This window comes from Drosophila bipectinata, chromosome XR (assembly GCF_030179905.1).
Source record: "Drosophila bipectinata strain 14024-0381.07 chromosome XR, DbipHiC1v2, whole genome shotgun sequence".
NCBI classification, from domain to species: domain Eukaryota; kingdom Metazoa; phylum Arthropoda; class Insecta; order Diptera; family Drosophilidae; genus Drosophila; species Drosophila bipectinata.
Window position 1 is genome coordinate 21787108 of NC_091735.1, and position 21840 is coordinate 21808947.

The following is a 21840-nucleotide window of genomic DNA, read 5'->3' on the forward strand; positions in this document are numbered from 1 at the left end:
TGCTTTTTTTGCTACTCCTGCGAATAAAAAAAAACCAGTATGGGCCAGTGAGTGTCAGGATACAGTAATGTGTGTGTATGCATGGGCTTGGCACTTTAATCAGGAATGCCAGCTGCTGCCAAGAGAGAATAAGGAAAACCAGGTGTCATAGGCTGTTGCTGTTTCACCCAAAAAAAAAAAAAAAACACACACAAGGACAACAACAAATGAGGATATTTTTCGCACATAACACTTCCCCTCCCCAGGGGCCATAAAGTCGCGCATATTTATAAGCTGCTCCTGTCTCTCGATTTCCATCCTAGGCCCGCTGCTTTATACCAACTTTTATGGCCAGTCAAATGTATCGAGAATACCCCACCTATTTGCACTTCATCCAGATCCCAGATCCCAGATCCCTTACAGATCCGTCAGATGCTTGGCATTTATTTCACATTTCGCAATTTTATTGCGCAAAATTGAAGGCGTGGACTTTATTGCCGACTGGATTTTTTGGCATAAACACAATTTATGCATATACAATATACACGAATGAAAAAATTGCTCAAAAAAATACGTGACAAACTCTTTGGAGAGCAAAGCTCACAGAGGCCCACAACAGCCCGGACATGGGTAAGGGAATGCAGAAATATACCAACAAGGACAAGGACCAGGACCAGCAACCAGGACCAGGACCTGAACCAGGACCATGCCCAAGCCCAAGCCCGGGAGCACAAAGTTTTTAATTTGCTTAGACGCGACCAAAAGTCTGCAACTCAGCTAGCACCGCTCCTGGGAATCTACTAAACTCAAGAAGCCAAGGCTTCTCAAAAAAGCTTCTGAGCCTGAGCATGAGCCTGAGCCTCCTTCGTAGCTTTAACCAGATTAAATTATCGCATTTTTCTTGATATTATTTTTTTTTTATTTTATCCTGGTCCCCCCGGAGCCACTACTCCTACTCTTTCTATCGTTGATTCGATTTTTTCTAAAAAAAAAAAAAAAAAAACCTACCTACCGTCTAGAAAGAAATCGACAGGCAAGCGAGAAAAGTTCGAATAAATTGAGTGAAAGTTCGCATTTGCCTTAAACATTTTCCTTTTCTGTCCTCTTAGACGCCAGGACATGAAGGAAAAAAAAAACCTTGAAATTTCTGCTTTGCTGCATTGGCTCAGGTGTGGCTCCTGGCCGTTTTTTATCCTTTTATTTCGAGACATTGAAATATTCTTGAAGTAAGTTTTCCAAGCAAGTTTCTAAAAATGAGCAACCAGTTTCTAAAAATTAAACAAAGGATATTTAAGACTATTGATCTTTAGGCATTTTTTATGGAAAAAATATAAGATTCTAACTTTTTTTTAAGGATAACAGCTTAGTTTACTTGATTTTTAGTTCATCATTTTTGGTAGATATTTTTAGTTTAGTAATTTTTGTAGTTTATTGAATTTTTAGGCTTAGAAAAAAACTTCAAAAATTCTTCTCAAAATATTAAAAAGTCTAAAGGTAAATTTTTAGTTTCTAATAAAAGTAAGAAAATCATTATTATAATTATTAAGAACTATGTTTAGCGGATTTTTAATACACAATTTTTTTATATATTTATCATTATTCATATATCATTATGATTAATCATGATAATGATTACATTTTTTTCGTATTAAATTTAATTAAAATAATTAAATCATTTTAGAGCTGCTAGTTTTTAGACAAAGAAAGCCTTTAATCTTCATAAACTTTATTTAACAAATAATCCAAAATGATTAAATAATTGTATAAATATTTAAAAAACTCAATAGAAAAATGGTATTTTTTTAAAAGGTAGAAAATCTTTTGTTTTTTTTATTGAAAACTATCCAAAACCCTTGTAGATTTTTTTTTAAAAAGTTTTAACAATTCTTAGACTCTTTTTGTTTATTTTTAAAGGTATTTCTATATATTTTTTAAAATTCCAAACCAAAATCTTAAACAGCAACAGCTTGAAGAAGGTTAGTTTTTTAGGATTCTATTTTTGGCACACATTCACACACAAGAACACACACACAGAGCCATACACGCCATACAGAGTGGCACACACACACCAACACACCATAATTCCAAAATGGACACTTACTGGCTAGGTGGTGTTTGAAATGATTGGGGCAGGCCCCGAACAGTATGCTACACTTTTCGCTCAACGCTAACTGCAATCAACTCGAATTCACTTTTCCGCCTGGCGGCTCACTTTTGATTGTTTACATTTCACTTTTGTGCATTCCGCCTTCGACTTGGGCTTGGGGTTTGGGGTTTTGGAGGCTTTATTCTTTTTTTTTTTTTTTTTAGGTTTTGTTGTTGTTGCCCGTCAATTGGAAAACGCACAACAAAAAAAAAGGTTGAAGAAATAGCACTCTTGAGCACGTGAAACCGAAAAAAAAAACAAAAACACTCACAAATTGGCGACGGCACGCGTTTTCCGACACGATTTGTCTTCTTTTTTTTTTTTGAGATTGTTTTGGTTTTAAAACTAGTATCTTATAGTATGGGTTATTAATCAAGGGGATCCCTTGAATGTAAAATACTCGAAAAAGTATTTTTCTTTTTCTTTTTTTTTTGGAGGAAATCCGTACGTTGTACGCCGTAAAATCCTCACAAATAACACCGTTTAACGTTGGACGTAAAACCGCTTTACTGAACGCCACTGACCACTCTCAATGTGGCACTGTGGGCACTTCAGCTCGAGGTGGCAGCTTCGAGACACAAGAAACACGAGATGCGACCTACGATTTGCGAGCTGCGAGCTGCGAGCTGCGATTTGCGAGGCGATCCGAATCGTATCGAATCGAAAAATAACACTAGAGTATGGGTATGGCGATGGCGATATACGCGCGCTACTGCGAACCGTTACGTTCGATAACCTAAACGAAACTGAACGCCGAACACTCGAAACTCGGCCAATGACTCGTGTCCTTAAAGTTCTAACTGCCGAGTTCCTCCTATATCGTTCCTGTTCCACAAAAACCCACACAGCTACACAGACACAGGCACACCCGCAGCCCAGAACCCTCGGCTCAGCACGGACATGCACCTTTGGCTCAGGTCGTTCTGTCCTCTTTCAGCCCCCGCTTGACGGCCGTCCAGGAGGCCAACACGAAAGCTCTCGGCTAACGGTTTCGTGTGGGCGCGTGCGGGAGTGCGAGCAGTGCGCCGACGCCAAAGGGGGAGCAAGTGGATGATATTTGTGGATGATATTGTCAATGGAGATGAGCAGTACTGCGTTCTAATAGTTTTAATTATAAAATATTTTAAAGAAAAAATATTTAAATGTTTTAGTTTGTGATTTAAATTTATCTCTTAGTTTTAAGGATTTTTTTAAATTTAAAAACAAATCGTCTGAGGCAGAGCTCCTCCTTGGACTCGAACCCGAAACCGTGTCAGAGCTGACGTTACCCCTGGTGGAGTCTATGTGGAATCCATTCGTCTCGTGCGACTCGTGGGAGTCTGACGAGCGACAGTCGTGGCCGAAAGGCTCATACTGCTGCAAGTGCAAGTGGCAAACGAAGGACCTGGCGACGCCTCCGAGGACGATGATGATGATGATGATAATCATGATGAAGATGTAGGCTTTCGTGCCTTCTGGCTGCTGTTGCTTGCTAATGTTGCTGTTGTGGTTGTTGATGATGTTGTTGTTCTTATTGTTTTTTTTTTTTATTGTAATTTTTATTGTTTTTGTTATTGTTGTTGTTGTTGTTGTTGGTGTGGCAAGTTCAAGGAAAAATTCACGCGACAAATAAATTACACACGCACCAACCACGCCATCAGCAAGTGCATGGAAATTAAGATGAAGCTTGCTGCCTCCTTCAGGTCCTCCTTCTCCAGTTCCTCCTCCAGCTCCACCTCCAGCTCCCCTCCCCTCCAGGTTACGGCATATATCGTATAGGATTCACCCCTTTACGGCCGTACATACTCACCTCAAAGTCGGCCAGTATGTCACTTCTCTAAATTTTTGTTGCAAGTTGCTGTTTTTTTTTTTTCTTCGTCCTGTTGCACTTTGCTGACTTTGCTTTACTTTTTGGTCTGACTTGCCACTCGGCTTCGAATGCCAGCGGTGTGGCTAGGTGGGCAGGTTTGTGGGGGGTGAGGTAGGGAAAATCTCTTATGGCTGCTCACTTGAACGGTTTTCCTTCGAGATGCTGTTGCAGTTGCAAGTCCTAAGCTCTTTGCACTCACTTCGCTAGCTTCGCGCATCGTCGAGCAGCATCAAGTTGATTTTCGGACCAGCCCCTCAGACCTACAGATCCTCCCAGACCCTCCCACCGAAAAGTTGTCATTAAAAAATTGCACTCAGCCAGCCAAAAAGTGAAGCTGCCACACAATGTTGCATAAAGGTGTAGAGGTAGATGCAGATATTTGACAAAAAAACTAAACAAATATTTAATATTTTTATTTTTATTTTTATTTGTATTTTAATTTCATCCTTGATGGTTGTTATCCTTGATCCTAAACATGCCACTTGCCACAAAATCTTTTAAATGTTAAGGTTAAATATGTAGCACCTGTTTCGATGGCTCGTTTTGGTCCTGTTTTCGTCCTGTTTTCGTCCTTACCGTTATTGTTGCTTATCTGGCAAGCATAGTTCCTTCAGCCGTTGTCCTGCACGAGTCCTTTGTTTTAGTGCAACAGCCACGAAATGCAACTACCTCGGCGTTGCACAGTCATTGTAAGTGCCGCCGTCACCGTCACCGTTGCCGCCATCACCTGGACGCCTTCTGAGGGCTGTTTTCCTTCGCATCCTTCTTGGCTCCTTCTTCGACTTTCACCAGCTTTCACCAAGTGTCATTCCACCGCCCCACTCCCGCCCTCTTCTTGCAACGTCTGCGCTTCGTCTTGGCTGCCAAAAGACGGAGCCTGGCTGCCTTTCAACTTAAGTGAAATAAAATACAATTTATTTGTATATTGTTTTGCTGTTGACAATTGCGCGACTCTCTACTGTAGTGCAACTTCTTCTTCATCTCAGTGGCATGGTGTGGCATGGTGGCATGGTGGGTGGTGGGTGTGCGTGCGGCATGTGCCTCATTAGTGCTACATTTTCGGGCTGAGGTCCATTGTCTCGGATTGCCTCCCAAGTGGCAACTGGACGACGTGACGATGCGCACATTTAATTGCGTTTTGTTTCGTTTCAGTTTTGATTAAACAGAAGGCGTCTCTGGCTGTGGGACTGGGCTGTGGCACTGCCACTGCTGCATCTCTCAAAAGTAGGCCAAGATTTCTTGCCATTGTCGATGCAAAATGATATTATATTCCCAACAAATACCCAGATACATTTAAGGGCCCATAATTATAAAGGAATAAAGCCAACCGTGATGCCGTGGCGCTACTCGTTACTATACTTGGCCAACGGCACGTATACTTGATTTATTCAAGAATTCGCCGAATTCGGAAGAGAATCAGAGAACCTTTTAAGGTTGGGTCTTTTAGAGAATGGATTGTCCTTCTGCCCAACTTCAGACACAATTTAATTACCAAAAAGACAAATGGGAATCAAGAACACAAAAGATATAATTGATTATTGGAAATTACATCCATGAGGCCATTGTAACAGACCACACAGACCACAAAACCACTGCCTTCAACTGCCTCATCTATATATATCGCCTATAATATTCTGTTTCCTCTGGAAGCTGATTACAAAATAATCCAAAATTTCGAGGACAACAAAAATTGGCGCCGTGTCTATGCCACCGTGTTGCCCGCCTATTTTGAATGCATCTCTAATGCGTTATGGAAAGCTGTCCATTGTGGTTCCTCCACTGTATTGCTGTATTGTTATTATGTGGTTGTTGGTGTTGTCAGGACTCTAACACACACTAGGGAATATTCCGAGCAAACAAAGAAATATTATTGTCGGCAAGCGTGGTGCGAGAAAGGTAAATAAACCTTTTTTTTAAGGATATAGCAAGGATATGAAGGCTATCTGAGCTAGAAGATCTAAGCTATATAATTATATTAATAACTTGCTTTCACAAGCCATTAAAGTGGATTCCCCTTTATTATTTTTAATTTTAAACAAAAGACTAAATCATCTTTAAAACCTATAATTCGGACAGTATATAGCATCCTCTATTTTGGGGGAGCAAATATCCCATTGCATACGCACAGACGCCGGCCACAAACGCCGCCAACGTTCCTGGCATTTAACTGCCAACGGATGTCATGGTCGAATGAGTGACAGGAGGCGTGGCCCAAGGGACGGGCCTACAAGGTACTGAGGGGACGGGCCACCCTACCCCCCAAGGGCACGGGACACGAGGCGATGGTGATGGCTATGGCGATGGCGATGGCAGAGGCTGGCAAGCGCCTAGTTTCATTTTTAATTTATTGATGATTTTATCAACGGCCAATAACAAACCACAATAGCAGCATCACCGCCGTGGCGGCTGCCACCGCCAGAAGCAGCACCGACAACAATGCCAAACAAACATCACGGCCGAAATGCTAAGTGAACAGCAGCAGCTACAATAACAACGAAACAACATTTTCAAAATCCCATATATAGAGACTATTTGTTACCTATTAGTTTTCCTACAACAGGGTATTACATGGCTCGTGGGGATTGTGAAGGTTTGAAAGCCTTAGGTTGAAAGATGAAGGACTGGGGAGCTTTAAAACTCGCGGACAGGCGGAAAAACGGACAAGTGGATAGGACCTTATTAGTGATCTTTAAAGAAAACTATTTATAATGTTCTATAACTTTAATCCTTAAGTTAAAACTTAAATAATAAGTAAGCTTAGAAACTGAAGGACAAGCGGACAGACGGACAAACATACAGCGAAATAGGTCGAAATAGGTAGAGCCTATGGCTCTATAAAGCGATTATTGAAACATATCCTACTTAATAATCCAAAAACTCTATAATCTTATCCAGAACTTAAAAGATAGGGTAATGGTAAGCTTAAGAACTGGCGGACAGACGGACAGCTGGGCTGAGGAAGTGATACATAGCATAGCCCTATAAAGGGATCTGTAATGCAACCTCTCCTACTTTATAAGCTATAACTACTATAATCTAATCTACAAGTTTAAAAACCACACTATCACACTTAAAAACTACACAAACTATCTACAGTGAATAGTAAGCTAAAAAATTAACGAACATGCGGACAGTGCTTTAAAGTCTTACAAGGGGATCCTAAGTAATACCTATCCCACCTTAAAATCTATGTAATGCCTATCCCATCAATTACAAGGTGGGATAGGTATTACTTAGGACATCTAGGATCTTAGGACATCTATTACTCTCTCTAATCTATTAATCAATACCTTCAAAGCAGAGTGGTTGGTTAGCTGCGAAACTCGCCGACAGGCCTACAGACGGACAGATGATTAAGGAATATATTTAATGATCTTTAATGAAACCTATTTTACTTTATCAGCTATAGTTTCTATAATCTAAACCATACCTATAAAGGGGACTAACTAATAAGCTTAGAAATTGGCGGACAGACGGACAGGCAGACAATGCTATGAATCCTAACCTTATCCTAAGGTGATCCTAAATACTATCGTACTTCATAATATATCTTCTATAATCTTAAAATAAGACCTTAGAAACTCCCCTAATCACTCCTAATCCAATATCTCCAAAAATTAACCAATACCCGGTACTACCTAGTCGTACAACTACCCATTTATAATCCCTATTTTGGTTGTTTTTTTTTTCTATAATATCCTTGTTTGTTGTTTCATCATCTACTGACGTTTTTGAGAAATTTGCGTTGATTTGTAAAACGCGTCAGGTGCGGAAATAACGCCATTTTCGGTGAATATACGTATATCCGTGTGGGTCAGAGGTACTGGCAATGGCTAGGTGTGTGTGTGTGTTTTTTTTTCATTCCGGAGCTCGCTGGAATGAGAGTGGGCGGGAGTGGGCGTGTCGGCAGGAAAACGGAAAACGGTAGTCGAGTGGTGTCGGCCATTTGCAATAAATGCCAAATTCCCAAAGCAGGTGGAACGTCGTCGGCAGCAATCGGCTCACCTGAACTCAACTGCAGTGCTTACAAATGCAAATTGAAACATGATAATTGGTCTCACCTGTGTGTGTATATGTGTCTGGGTGTGTCTGTGTGTGTGTTGCACAGTAAAAAAAAAATGGGGGGTGTTTATAAAACAGATGTCCTTTGGAATTAAAGCATTTGAAAGCAAGCTTTAAGGTGGAAAGAGTATTAATAGTAGTGGTATCAGTCCTGGCCTCTTAAAATCTTATTTAAACATAATTTATATATTAATCTGTTATATAATAATTACCAATAATTATTTAAAAGCACTCATCATATTAGCCAGTAACCAAAAAAAAAAATAGTAATACCCTTTTTATTAAAGCCCTTAAGTCCTAAGCTCTTGCATGAAAAGTATTTAAATTCATCAAAATACCGACACTGAGAGAAATCTATCATATAGTCATAACTATACCTTACCATTTGCAATTAGCATTAGATAAATATTTTCTCTAAGTGTTGTGTAAAAAGCCTGTGGGCTGGCAGGAACCTACATATGTTTATGCGATTGTGAGCAGGACGTGTGAGCGCAGATTAATTCACTCAACTGTAAAACCGCTCATTGCTGTAACATTTACGCAGCGGCGCGTCCTGCGGTTAGTGGCGTTGACCAGGACATGCCACGCCCCATTCACCCCGTCATACGCCCCCACCCCCCCCCCACAACCCCCTCATTCGAAATGATAGCCACCGCGGGCGCACAATCAAGTAGACCGAAGGACTCTGGATGGAAATCGGAACTCGAAGCCAAGAATCGGGCCAGGTTAGTGAACCTGCTTGCCATCAAGGATATACTTGACATATACATCAAAAGGATATGGGATTATAATTTATAGAAATTTTAATTTAATAAAATTAAGAAATTAAAAATAAACAATTTTTAAATAATTTTAAATTAAAATTGAAGCCTTCTTCTTCCAGTTGATTCTCTTCATCTTCCTTCCAGACTTCTTCTAGGGTTGCCAAATCGCCTTGAAAAAAGTATGATTTATTCTGCCACCAAAGGACTATGATGTTGCAAGTTGCAAGTATATGAGGCAAGTCCTTTAGTTAAAGACTTGATTAAATTCTCACGGTTCGGACAACCTTCTCGGATGTCAAAAGCACGCGGTAGCCAGAGTTGCCACCTACCACCTAGACACTTTTTGCCACTTTTGGAAATTTTTTGTATTTTTTTTTTTTCGGTAGCTTCTTTTAACATGATCCTGCCTTTGTGTTCTCGATGGCTTCCTTGAAGGCCTAAGCAGCTTCTGGCTCTCTTCTCCTCCAACCAAATCCTTCCAGATCCCCGGCACATGCTTTAAAATACTCTCTCATGTACCGACTATCAATACCCGGTACTTGGAAACTCAATCAGTAATTAAAAAAGACACCTTTATCAGGTGTTTTAAAGACAACTTTATGAATGAAAATTCCTGAGAAATTACCAGAGAAATGTTTCCCTACCCAGAGTGGAATACATCCTATACCCTATACAATTACAGGATATTAAAGAGCCTGTGTCGAATATGCAGGGGGGGAGGGGGTATGTAAATGGCTGCCATATTGTAATGGTGGCTTCTTAACTGGGCTTGCTGGTCCCTAGCAGTTGGCTTTCTTGGCGTTGCGGCTCAGCCAGGCAAATGTTTGCCGCCATATGCATAAAGTATACTTTACCCCATAGCCTCAGACCCAAGTCAGAGGCACCGAAAGAGACAGAACAAAGAGTGACAAAGAGAGAGAGAGATGGGTGATGAAGCTGTCTTCTAATAAGCCGTCGCCGCCGATTCTTTGAGCTGTTTGCTGCTAATTGTTGCCACAGACACACTCCTTCCGTGCCCCACAATCCTTCGGGTGCCTTGGTAATTTTTAAACAAACTTTGCGACATTTGCGTGCGTTTTTCGTTTGAAGCGTTTGCGCCTCCGACATTGTCGTTTTGTAGGCGAACTAATTACATTTTCGTTTTCAATTAGAACAAAGTGAAGGGAACAGCGCTCCAACATTCGGTCCTGCCCGAATCGCAGGGAGGACCCTACAGTGCCACCAACTACAAATAACTAAGGCGTTCTTAAATAAACATGTATATGTATAGTACGTTCATAGGGAGAGTATTTAAGTTTCCACAAAAGAAACTTAAAATTATTTTCCATATTATTTCCAGAAATCATACAGATGGTTCAGTAACAAGAAGCTATAGAATATAGTCCCCTATAGGGCCCACTCCCATGGCTATATCCTCCCCAATTCTCATCCGATTCTCAAGCGGAGTACCTTAAACGATTTCTAGATCGATTCTCCACCATTCTGCATCAAAATCCTAAGACGAAATATTTTTTAGATTTTTTGTCCATTTTTCCTGATGGGACCCCTTAAAAATGGTGTTTTCCCCTAAAGGGTCCACGGGGATGACTATATCTTCCCCAATTCTCATCTGATTCTCAAGCGGAGTACCTCAAACGATTTCTAGATCGATTCTCCACCATTCTGCATCAAAATCCTGAGACGAGATTTTTAAGATTTTTTGTCCATTTTTCCTGATGGGACCCCTTGAAAATGGGGTTTTACCCTAAAGGGTCCACGGGGATGGCTATATCTTCCCCAATTCTCATCTGATTCTCAAGCGGAGTACCTTAAACGATTTCTAGATCGATTCGCCACCATTCTGCATAAAAATCCTGACACAAAATATTTTTCAGATTTTTGTCCATTTTTCATGATGGGACCCCTTGAAAATGGGGTTTTCTTCAAAAAATATATCGAAATTATCGGCATAAAGTAGGGATGAAGAAGGAATCTGTGTTTTTTTACTCCGCACTTGGAATATATATTTCTTAGTTAATAACTTACTACAAGTATCTCCAAACATCTTTCATTAGGAATAGATACTTTTCGGGGGAAGGGAGCTAAAAAAAAACCAATAATTGAAGGCAAATTTCGTTTAGTTGGAGTCCGAGTCCGAGTCGATACCCTCGATTACCCCGAAATGTATGCATTAAAAATTTGTTAACCGAACAATTCCCCAACGGAACCGAATCAATTGTTTGCCTAATGCAATTTACTCTCGACCATAGCTGCAGATGCCAGTTCCAGATGCAAATGTTGGTGGCGCATCTGGTGATGCTTCTGCTGCTGCTTCTACTTCTACTATAGCTTTGGCTTTGGCTCTGATGATGGTTTTGGGCCAAGGTAATCAACAATCAGAAACCAAAGTCGTTGACCACGCCCACACGGCCAAACGTTCGTGGACGCCCCCGGTTTTGGAGACAGAACGGACACTGGGAGCGATGTCGCCGCTCGTTTGGGTCACTCTTGATGACGACAATTTGCATGTCAAGTCCATTAGGAGCATGTTATCATCCGTCCTGTCGTCCTTGGGCCACCACCCCCCTTTTTGGGCCAGGAGCGGCTCAAGGTAGTAGCTCTTTTTAAAGTCCTGCTTTTGAATCCGGTCCTGTCTTTTAGCCTGTAACTCCCCCTTTGATACCCTATAGCTTCAGGTCCAGGTCCTGGTCCAGCTCCAGCTTCCAGCTCTACTTTCTCCCCCGTTTCTTCGTGTCCTTTGGCTCCTTTTTTTTCCAGCTGCATTTTACGCTCGTTCTTCCCAGTCAAGAGCAGCTTCTTTTTTGGCTTGTTAAGCGCAATTAGTCGGTATTGACCATTTTCCCCAGCCCATACACAGATACACACTCGTACATGTGGGTCTTCCCTCAAAAATTCTAGATGTTTCATTTTTGCCATTTTGCCACTATTTTTTTTTGGTCGGCAGTGCTCTTCTTGGCAGTTTCAATCAACAAATTAAAACAACAACTTCGATATACTATTTTTGTTGTACACACACACTTTTGGTTACATAAAAATTCACACAGGTTTTTAAAGAATTAGACATCAAGTCAGCAATATATTAAAAATAGATAAAATAAAAAAAATATATATATGTTTTTATAAACGGTCTATGTTTTTGGAAAGTTTTGAACTTGAATTTGAAATATATGGTGGTACCTTAAAAGTGACTCTTTAAAGAACCAGTTGTGTTTTTTTTTTAAGTTAGTCATTAGCCTGTAAGTTTAAAATAAAAAATTATTCTTTATTGTCTAAAGGGCCGCAAAATATTAAAATTAAATAAAACCAAAATAGTTTTCTTAAACTGGAAATATTTTTGTAAAGTTTTGAACTTGAATTTAAAATACATGGTGGCACCTTAAATGAGACTCTTCCTCAGACCAGTTTCCTTTTTTAAAAAGTTAGTCCTTAATCTGTGGGTTTATTAAATTATTTATTTATTTTTGGAAAGATCAGGCAAATATTAAAGATACTTTTTGTATAAAAAATAAAATAAAATATTTTTTTATACATGCGCTTAAGTTTTAAACTTGAACTTTAAATATTTTTCACTATATTGTTACCTATATTTCATTTCACTATATTTGTCTATAAATGGACCTACTTAACCAAATTAAAAAAAAAAAAATTATTAAAAAAACGTTTTATTTTATTAAAAAAAAATACTTTCAACTGATTGGCATCCCAGAAAACAAAGGCCATTATTCGCTCAAGAAATGAAGGCTTGGCTTTCTTTGATTTCGTCACTTTTCTATTGAATTCCTAGAAAGGACCTGGGTCCAGTATATATATCCTTTATAGTTCTATCGCTTACAATTTGTATTATAAGTAATGAAATATGTAAACATGCCTTGATATAATTTTCTCAAACACTTTTCTTCCTCAATTTAAGTTTTATTTCTAAACTTGAAAGCTTACAACATTTTCTTATATTTTTTTTTTTTTTAATAATTTATTTAGTGATTGCTGTCTTCCATGTGGAATGTTAACCAGTTTTTATGTCTTTGATAATTTTTCTTTAGAGAGATGGTATGCCATTATTTGATTTTATGGCCAAGATTGAAAAGTTGAAGATTTTTTGGCCATTTGCCCAAAAATTGCAATCAGGCTGGACGTTCGGCCGCTCTCCTCGCACTTCAGAATGTTGTATGCAATTTTCAACTAAATATTTTATGATTTATTTGCGTGCTGCACTTAACACACCAGCCAGCCAGCCAGCCAGGATAGCAGGACATCAGGACATCATGCACACACACACCGAGAGACATGGCTGGTCGCCGTCTGTCCACTTTTTGGTCTTTTGACCGATATGTCTGTCCAAGTGTCCGCATGTCCGTATGTCCGTATGTCCATTTGTCCGCTTGTATGACTGTCCGCTTGTGCGTTTTGTCCTTTTGTCCACTTGTCCGTCTTTATGTCCGCCAGTGTGTCTATGTGTCTGGGTGTCGTTTCCTGCATCCTGTTTTTGTTTTCTGTGTATGTGTGTGTGTGTGTGTGTGTTGTGTGTTGTGTCTGTATGTGTTGACGCATTTAACAAATTGGCTAAGCAAATTTCCCATTGATTTGCCAAGCACTCAAAATTCAACCACCCCCCAGGATGAATAACATCCCACCAGTTCAATACCAATAGACCTTTCCATGAAGAAAATGGCAAATGATTTAGGATAAAATATTTTACTGTCAAATTCAATCAAGTTGGCAATATGTACTACTATAATACTACATATACTCATCCAAAATCCAACCACACATCAGCATACCATAGCATAGCATAGTATGTGTATATATAAGTATTAATGAGTAGCTTGAAGTGCATAAAATGTTCGCAATTTGCGGCACATTTGGGAAAACAATGCAAAAGGCATTTATTATTGAATCGTTTGGGGAATATAGCCGCATATCGATATATCGCCGCATATTTGTATACATTGCCAGGAGACCCTTAATGCAGAGCACGGAGGAGCTACTACTGCTGCCAGAGACAGATAAGTGAGTGAATTATGTTCACAAATTACTAAATTAGATTTCGATTTAAAGAGTAAGTATATCTTTAAAGCCAACCAATTGCAGATGTGGCCTTTGGCACGTCCTATATCCTTTTCCCTGTTCCGCAACCGTGTCAACAACTGCTACCCAATCGCAGCTAATCAAAGCCCAGTCGTGACCTTAAAAGAAAAAAAAAGGTTTCAAGAATCCAAAGATGACAGGTCTGCCCTTCTGTCTGTCCTTGTGTTCATGTCCTAGTCATAAATTCAACTTTTTGGCCGTTTTTCTATGCGACATTTCATTAAAAATTAAAGCCTGTCCCACCTTAGCCCCTAGGACAGCCTAGGACTCTGGGCCCATTTTCCAGGACATTCTGGGTTGGCTGTAAAGTGCGTTTGTTGGCGTTAGTTTATGGCCGGAACGCATGTAAACACGTGGCCACGTGGCAATGTGGAAATGTGGCAATGGGGCTACTTGCCAATCCAGAATCCCGGCCATTCCAAACCCAGATATGGAGATTCAGACAAAGTCCCAGCTGGGGATCAACACCAAACACGTAATAATACTCTCTTCGAGACATGCAGAGAAATAAATAAGGGTTCTAGGACTTTTCTTTAATATTTTCTGATATTTTTTAGCAGTGTAGACCACCTTCTTCAAGTATTTTTTTTTTACGACTCCCAGTCATATTTATAGAGAGAGAGTCCTGAGGCATGCCACTGCCGAATTAGGCTAAAGGATGGATCTGTGTGAAAGTCAAGGACCTATACCGACTAGCATTAATTATGCTTATTTATTTAATGTGACAAAGGGCCCAGCTCTGTCTTGACTTTGTCCTTGTCCAGCCAGCTCATTATCGTTGGCATCCTGGGATCGAATCAATTGAATTAATGCGACCAATTGCATATGGAAATGCCATAAAAGCTACAGGATATCTCTGTGTGTGTGTGTATTTGCGGTGGGAATTACGGCAACGTAAAGTGATTACGTTATGATGTGCGTGGCTTTAGCTTGAGGTCCTTCTCCGTCCGGCAAACTGTTTACGTTATGCAATCAGGATAAGGCTCAAGTCCAATAGTCCAACCGACCGACAAACCGTCGCACTTTATGAGGAAATAAAAGTTGGCGGGGAAAACAACAAGACCATAAAATTGGAATTAAAATAAAATAAGCACAAGAGAAGCTTAAGCATCATCTTCAATAGTAGCTACTGTTGCATAAAAATGAAATAAAAAGTGGATATTTGCATAGTATGTATGTACGGTTTTCTGGATAAACATAAAAATAAGTCGATTAAGTGGCCGACAAATGAGGCCTGTTGCTCCTCCTGTTGACCTGCAAATGGGTTTACTAATTTTAAGGACATGCTCCCCCCCTCCCTCAGAAAGGATATATCAACCACCAACTTAAGACCCTGAAAGCCCAACACGATTTTCCAGAAAAATACCAAAGTGGCGAGCATAAATAAAAAGGGAAATAAGAAATACAAAATACCAGCAATATTTCCACCACATACGTGAGCTTTTTCCAAAAAAAAAAAGAAGTATATATAAAGAGAAGAAAAACAAGAAAAGGAAAGGAAAATCTCAGCCATTATTTGGCATTATTGAAGTAAACGAATTTTCAAATGCATGGCCCGGCCACAGCGACAAGGCAAATGTCTTTAAAATCGACCAAATTGGAAACGAGATTAAAAGGCAAGACGACTCGAGGCAGACACAACTCGCCAGCCGGCAGCCAGCAGACGGCAGAAGACAGCCGACAGGATATAGGATTCCCAGATACTTGCCGGCACGTCCTTGCTGCCGCCGTCCAGTGCCAATAAAGCGCAACAAAGAGCCCGGCCAAGAGCAAGTCATGTCAATATTTTGACTGTGTTTTTAGCCACCACGGCTGGCTGGCTGTCTTTTGTGGCACTATTGTGGCAGTAATTTTGTTTATAATTCACTACACTGATAGAATTTTATTTTTTATTTAATTATTAAGGGGAGTTTTCTTTCAAAAATTAAGTACAGGTGAGAACTATATGATAACTGGTATAACTAGGCCTTTAAGATCTTAGGTATCTTAAGCATCTAGTCTTCTTTGCTTGGTTTTCTTTTAATCTTTATCCCTTCAGACGCTCTTTTCTTTCCTTAGTTTCTAATTTTAATTTTTAATTGTAGTATTCATTTATTTTTTTTTAAGGTATTTTTAAATGAGTATAGAGTCTATAATGTTTGAAACTATATGATATACGATACTAATAGGCCTTCAAGATTATACATAGGTATATTAAGAAAGTGTCTTAAGTCTGTTTAGGTTTCTTTTCAACTTCTCTAACCTTAGTATCTATTTTTTAAGGTTTTTTTTTCATGATAATAAATTCTGTAGCGTTTAAAACTATGTACATGATATCCGGTACAAATAGCCCTTTGAGATTCTCAGTATCTCAGTTAAGGGTTCCTGCTATAGACTCTCTTTTTTGGATACGAAGGTCTATCTTATGCCTAGATTTTATTCTTAAGAGCTTATATTATTTTTTTAGCAATTTTGGAGTCTATAATATTTGAAACTATGCTATACGGTTTTAATAGTCCTCTGAGATCTGAAGTGGCTAGTCTTCTCAGTTAAGGTTTCCTTCTATTATCGTTCTAGATTATCCTAACCCTAGCTTCTAATTTGTGTTCTATAATGCTTGAAACTATATGATATCCAGTACTAACGAGCCTTGGAATCAACCTATATTTTATTCTTAAGGGCTATCTAAATAAACAAATACAGACTCATATGATTTCCGTAAAGCTTGAAACTACATATATGATATTCGATACAAATAGGCCTTTGGGACCTTAAGTTTCCTAAATACCTAGCCATCTTGACCTTAGGCCATAAAGGTCTATCCTATGCCTTATTTCTATTCTTTATTAAAGAATTCATGGAATATTTCAAAATATGTTTCTTTCAAAAAACAAAAATAAAGAGTATATAATGATAGAATTCATATTACCCTAACTTTGTGGCCTTTTTAGGTCCATTTCTTCTAATAATTTCCTTAGAAATTCCCCAATTATATTCCTTCCTGAAAAGTCTACCCTGTAGACCATCCTTGAGATGTCCTCCTTGCAACAGTTCCGCTTGCCCTACCCCAAGCCTAGCCTGTTGTAAGTCTATCCTGACCTGTCCTCATCCTCCCAGCCTGTCCAGAGAGACTGCCAGAGTCCATGGTCCGGAGGTGGCCATGCGCGTCCAGCGTTAGGAATATTGATGCCCATGGAGCGTGCCGCTGGGAATGCCATGTGCCAGTTGACCATGCCACCAAAACGACCAACAAAAAAAATACAAAAAAAAGAAAAGAAAATAGACGAAAAAAATAAAAAGAAAGAGAATAAGAAAGGTTGTGGCAAAGTAAGCTATGCCGCAGCCAGGGCATGTTAAACACTAAAGAGCCCATCCACGGCACTCTGGCCTTCGGCCAGAATCCATCTTCGGTGGCCAGGACGACATAAATTAGCGGCAGCCTGTGCAGTTCTCTTTCGCAGATTCTACACTTGAAGAAAGTCCTTGAAAAATTTGAAGATCTGTTTTAAAAAATAGCAATAATAGTTGCATACTTTTAGGCAAAAATGAGAAAAACTTGAAAATAAAAATTAGAGAAATATTTTTAATTATTTTCCAAGTGCATCTCTTACACCCGCTTGATTTTTTTTTTGTTTTGGCCCAAAAGTTCTGCGGCTAGTTGCCTCATATTGCGGCACGCAGTTTATCAATGTGTCGGGTCAGCTACGCTGCGTACGCGGCGTGGAGCTTTTAGCGGACACGGAGATGGGTAACTACAGGGGGGAGGTGGTAGTACTATGTTTAAGAGAAAGGAGAAGACGGCTGAATGCGGCTGATGCTGATGCTGCTGCTGCTGCTGCTGCCGCTGTTGCACATCACGTGACTTGCCAGCCAAATGAAATTCCTAGTCGGCGCCACATGGCGCAAAACGCTTCTGTAATTGAGTTGCCGTCACATACACATGTCTGAGTGGGCGTGCTAGTGTGTGCCAGTGTGTTAGTTAGTATGTGTATTAGTATGCATGTAATTACTTAAAATTCCTTTAAGGCACCAGACTAAAATTCTCAAGTTCAGTTCTCAAGCCAGGTCTCCTCTTGCGGCATTTCATTAGGGCGCCCTGTTTATTAATCCTATTGACTTTACGCCAGCCAAAGTGATTTTAAGATGATAATAGACTAGTCATCCTTGCAATTATGAATTATGGCACATGCTTGAATAATACAATGTATTGTAATGGCATCATCATATATATCTCTTAATTAAAGAGACCATAATCAGGTTTAATTAATTGAGAATTTATATATTGTATCTAAAATACAATACCATCCATATCCTTAGAATTTCAAAGCTCTTCACAGTTGGGGAAGCTCTGTTTACTTCAAGCCTTCCCCAACCTCCCCAAATCAAGGAAACAAAGAGAGCCCCAATCAAAGAGATCCACGGAGAGCGAGGGTCAATAAGAGACTAGTAGCCTGTTGAAAAAACATAGCATGTATTTCGGCAAAGGACAAAGCCAATTGGAGAGAGAACTCACCAAAAAACCACTCAGTACAGAGAAAGGAAAAAAAAAGAGTAAGTACAAGTAGTGATAGCAACTTTTATTTTTAATAAAAAATAAAAAAATGTATTTAGAATTATAAAAAAAATAATTGTTGGTTGCCATAAATGAGATAATTTTGTTCAATATAATATTTAAAATTAATATTAAAGATTTATAATGAATTATTTATTATTAAAATCAATCTATTTAAAAATAATTTACTTATCATTCTTATAATTTTCCTATTACATAAAAAAAAGGACTCACCTCCAAAGCAAGAGCGTAAGAAAAGGACCAAACAGTTAACGGTACTTTCCGCTGCCCACGCTCTGCTCACCGAATGTGGCCAATCTTCCTGCGCACTCACACACGTACGCGAGATCGAGTACCCGACGCGTCTTCCGCCATTTTTTATATTTTACTTTGAAATTTATTAAAAAGCATTAAACACTTGCACTTATTTATTTAATATATATAACTCACTTTTAAAAACTATCATTTACAAAAATATTAACCGAAATATTTATTTAAAAAACAGAAAAAATAAGAAACAACAAACGAACTCGATCTTGTGAACTGGCCGAGAGCGAAAGTGCGAATGAGCGCAGGTGGAGCCATGGAGAAGTTGAGGACTTGGCGAGCCTGCCAAAGCAAGAGAGAGAAAGAGAGTGGGAAAAGCAATCCCCAAAAAAAGGAGAACTGGCCGCCAAGAGAGGCAAAGTTTGAAAGCAACTTTACTCGCCTTCAAAAATGCAGTTTTGAAATCATTTTATTAAGAAATCCCCTTCCCCACCCCATAAAGGACATTTCGATTTTGTTGATCATTTTTTTTTATTGAACACGAAATAATTTTTTTTTATTTATGTGTTTGTATAAGTCCAAATCAGTTACGCCATTTGGAAATGTCAGATCGGTTCGAATTTTATTCGAAATCCAAGGAATGATTCGTTTAAATCTAAAAGAAAGATACAATTAAAAATATATTTTATTATTTAAAAAATTCAAACTTACCTAAGTGTATCTTTTTTTTTTTTTATTTGTATAAGTCCAAATAAGTCAAGCCATTTGGAAATGTCAGATCGGTTCGAATGGAATATGAAATCCAAGGAATAATACGTTTAAATCTAAGAGAAAGATATAATTAAAAATGTATTTTAATATTTAAAAAATAAAAACTTACCTAAGTGTATCTTGTTTTTATTTATTTGTATAAGTCCACATTACTTAGTTAAGCCATTCGAAAATGTCAGATTGGTTCGAATGGAATATGAAATCCAAGGAACAATACGTTTAAATCTAAGAGAAAGATATATTTAAAAAAAAAAATATTTTAATATTTGAAATAAAACCTTACCTAAGTGTATATTTTTTTTAATATTTTGTATCAGTTAAGAGGAAGCATTTTGAAAAGGTCAGATAGTCAAGCCAACTAATGATATCTGATGAGTGTCTTCAGCGTCTTCTGTAGTGTCTTCGGTGTGTATGAGACCCAGTCACAAATGGTCAAAAAATAAGTTTAAAAGATGTGTATGAGACCCAGTCACAAATGGTCAAAAAATAAGTTTAAAACGACGCCTGTTTGTTGCTTCTGAAAATGAAAAAAAGATTTTTTAAAATATTAAAAATTCGTTTTAAATATAATTTGATCCTATATGTGTATAAGAAAGCTAATGTACTGTAAATATCAACAAATCAGTGCCTGCTTATTTATTTAAGCTTAGTTGATAATAAAACCGCGACATGCTTCATCCTCCCTGTAATATTAGTTTTTAATTATGCCACATTTGATTGCATTAACTTGCCCACACAGTTGTTTACTAAAAAAAAACAAAAAAAAAACACCCTACGAGACGTGAAAATACTGCAATGAAATAAATAATAACCACAAAAATGCAATTTAATACAAATCTAATTCGAGCCCATCAAGCTCACCAGCTGTCCGCGTGTAAAATAATCCACACCCACACTCCACACACACAAAAAAAAAAAAAAAACTGGCGATTTTTAATTGAAAGCGCGACTTTTGGGCTTTGGAACACACAGACAAATAGCAACAGCAGCAGCTGCATAAATTTCATTAGTAAACTTTTAATTAGAAAAATTTTAGCATGAATTTAATTAGTGCAGATACACACACACACATATACACACATTTGTGCAGTTTTATACACAAAAGCCAAAAATTAAATTTAATAAAATGAGAATGAAAATGAAAATGAAATGCAACTGTCCAACACCAAACACCTGACAACTGGCTGACAACACTGGAGAGGAAAAAAAAAGGTCAAAACTAAATATATACAATTTACAAAATAATTTGCAAAAAGTTCTTCAACCGAAAAATATTTTCAAATAGAATTTTAGATACCTTTTAATTATCTTACAAAAAAAAAAAAAAAAAAAAATAGGGAAAACCTGGTACTAACAATAACTGACGACCAAAAACCAAAACATTTCATAATTGCCACCCTAAAAAGCAGGTAGGGATGTGTGGTGGCATGGAAGGGGGGGCTATGCACCGTGTAATTATGTCTTGGCAGATTCGGCCAACTAATTGCCCAGGTAACAACCCACGACAGCGACGACAACGACAGCGACGACGACAACAAAACCCAACACAAGGCGGGTGCAGTGCGATGCTTTGGCTTTTACTCACTGAAAGGAGCATGGAGGTGGTGAATGGAGGAACGCAGAAAGGACCAATTATGTGGCCAACACAAATGCAGGATGACACACACACACAGACACCGACAGACAAACAGCTGATCACCGGAAGCCAGGATAAAAGACATAATGCTACTTGCTACTGCAGCGAAATATTCCTAATTATGACGGCATGGTCATGACGAGCATTAGAAATGCCAATCAGAGGATGTGCGACACAATAAGCCACATAACAGTTGACAGATTAGGGTTTCAGCTAAGGATACCCGAGGCACTAGCTAAGGGTTAACTCCAAGCACTTTACTGTTCACTTTTAACCAAAAATATAAAATAGTCTATCAATTTTTAACCACTTTTTTCACTTCACAATCACTAAATTTTTTTTATTAAATTTTCACCATTTTTTTTTTATTAAAATTTTACTCACTTTTGTTTCACTTTAAAATTTTGATTTTATTTTTTTTCCGAAATATTAAGTGTGATGCTTCCTCGTGTAAGAATCGTATGGGACTGACTGAATTACGAAAAACACAGCCCCTATATAGTCTGAAATGGAAAGTCAAAGCCTACTTTTTCAACAAAAAAACAAGAAAGGAAAGCTATCGATATCGATTCGATCGGAGCCTAAATCGATATACCCTTGCGGATATTTTTTCTATTGGATATCTATCTCAACTATCGCATTTAGTAGGCCCATCCTTATTCGAATTTTATTATAAACCAATTTATTAGAATATAAAATTTAAAAAAAAGTCGATCTTCAATTCTTTTTTATCAACTACAAAATACTTTT

General features: G+C 38.4%; 1 long non-coding RNA gene across 1 annotated transcript; it reads right to left on the reverse strand.

Annotated features, from left to right (window-relative positions):
- Positions 1 to 19195: 19195 nt before the first annotated feature.
- LOC108128477 (uncharacterized) lies at positions 19196 to 21630 on the reverse strand. Its single transcript, XR_001773486.3, has 5 exons — positions 21475 to 21630; positions 19738 to 19971; positions 19564 to 19679; positions 19395 to 19507; positions 19196 to 19338 (listed from the first exon to the last, which is right to left on the reverse strand). It is a non-coding gene; the product is annotated as an uncharacterized lncRNA (long non-coding RNA).
- Between the last annotated feature and the right edge of the window lie 210 nt (positions 21631 to 21840).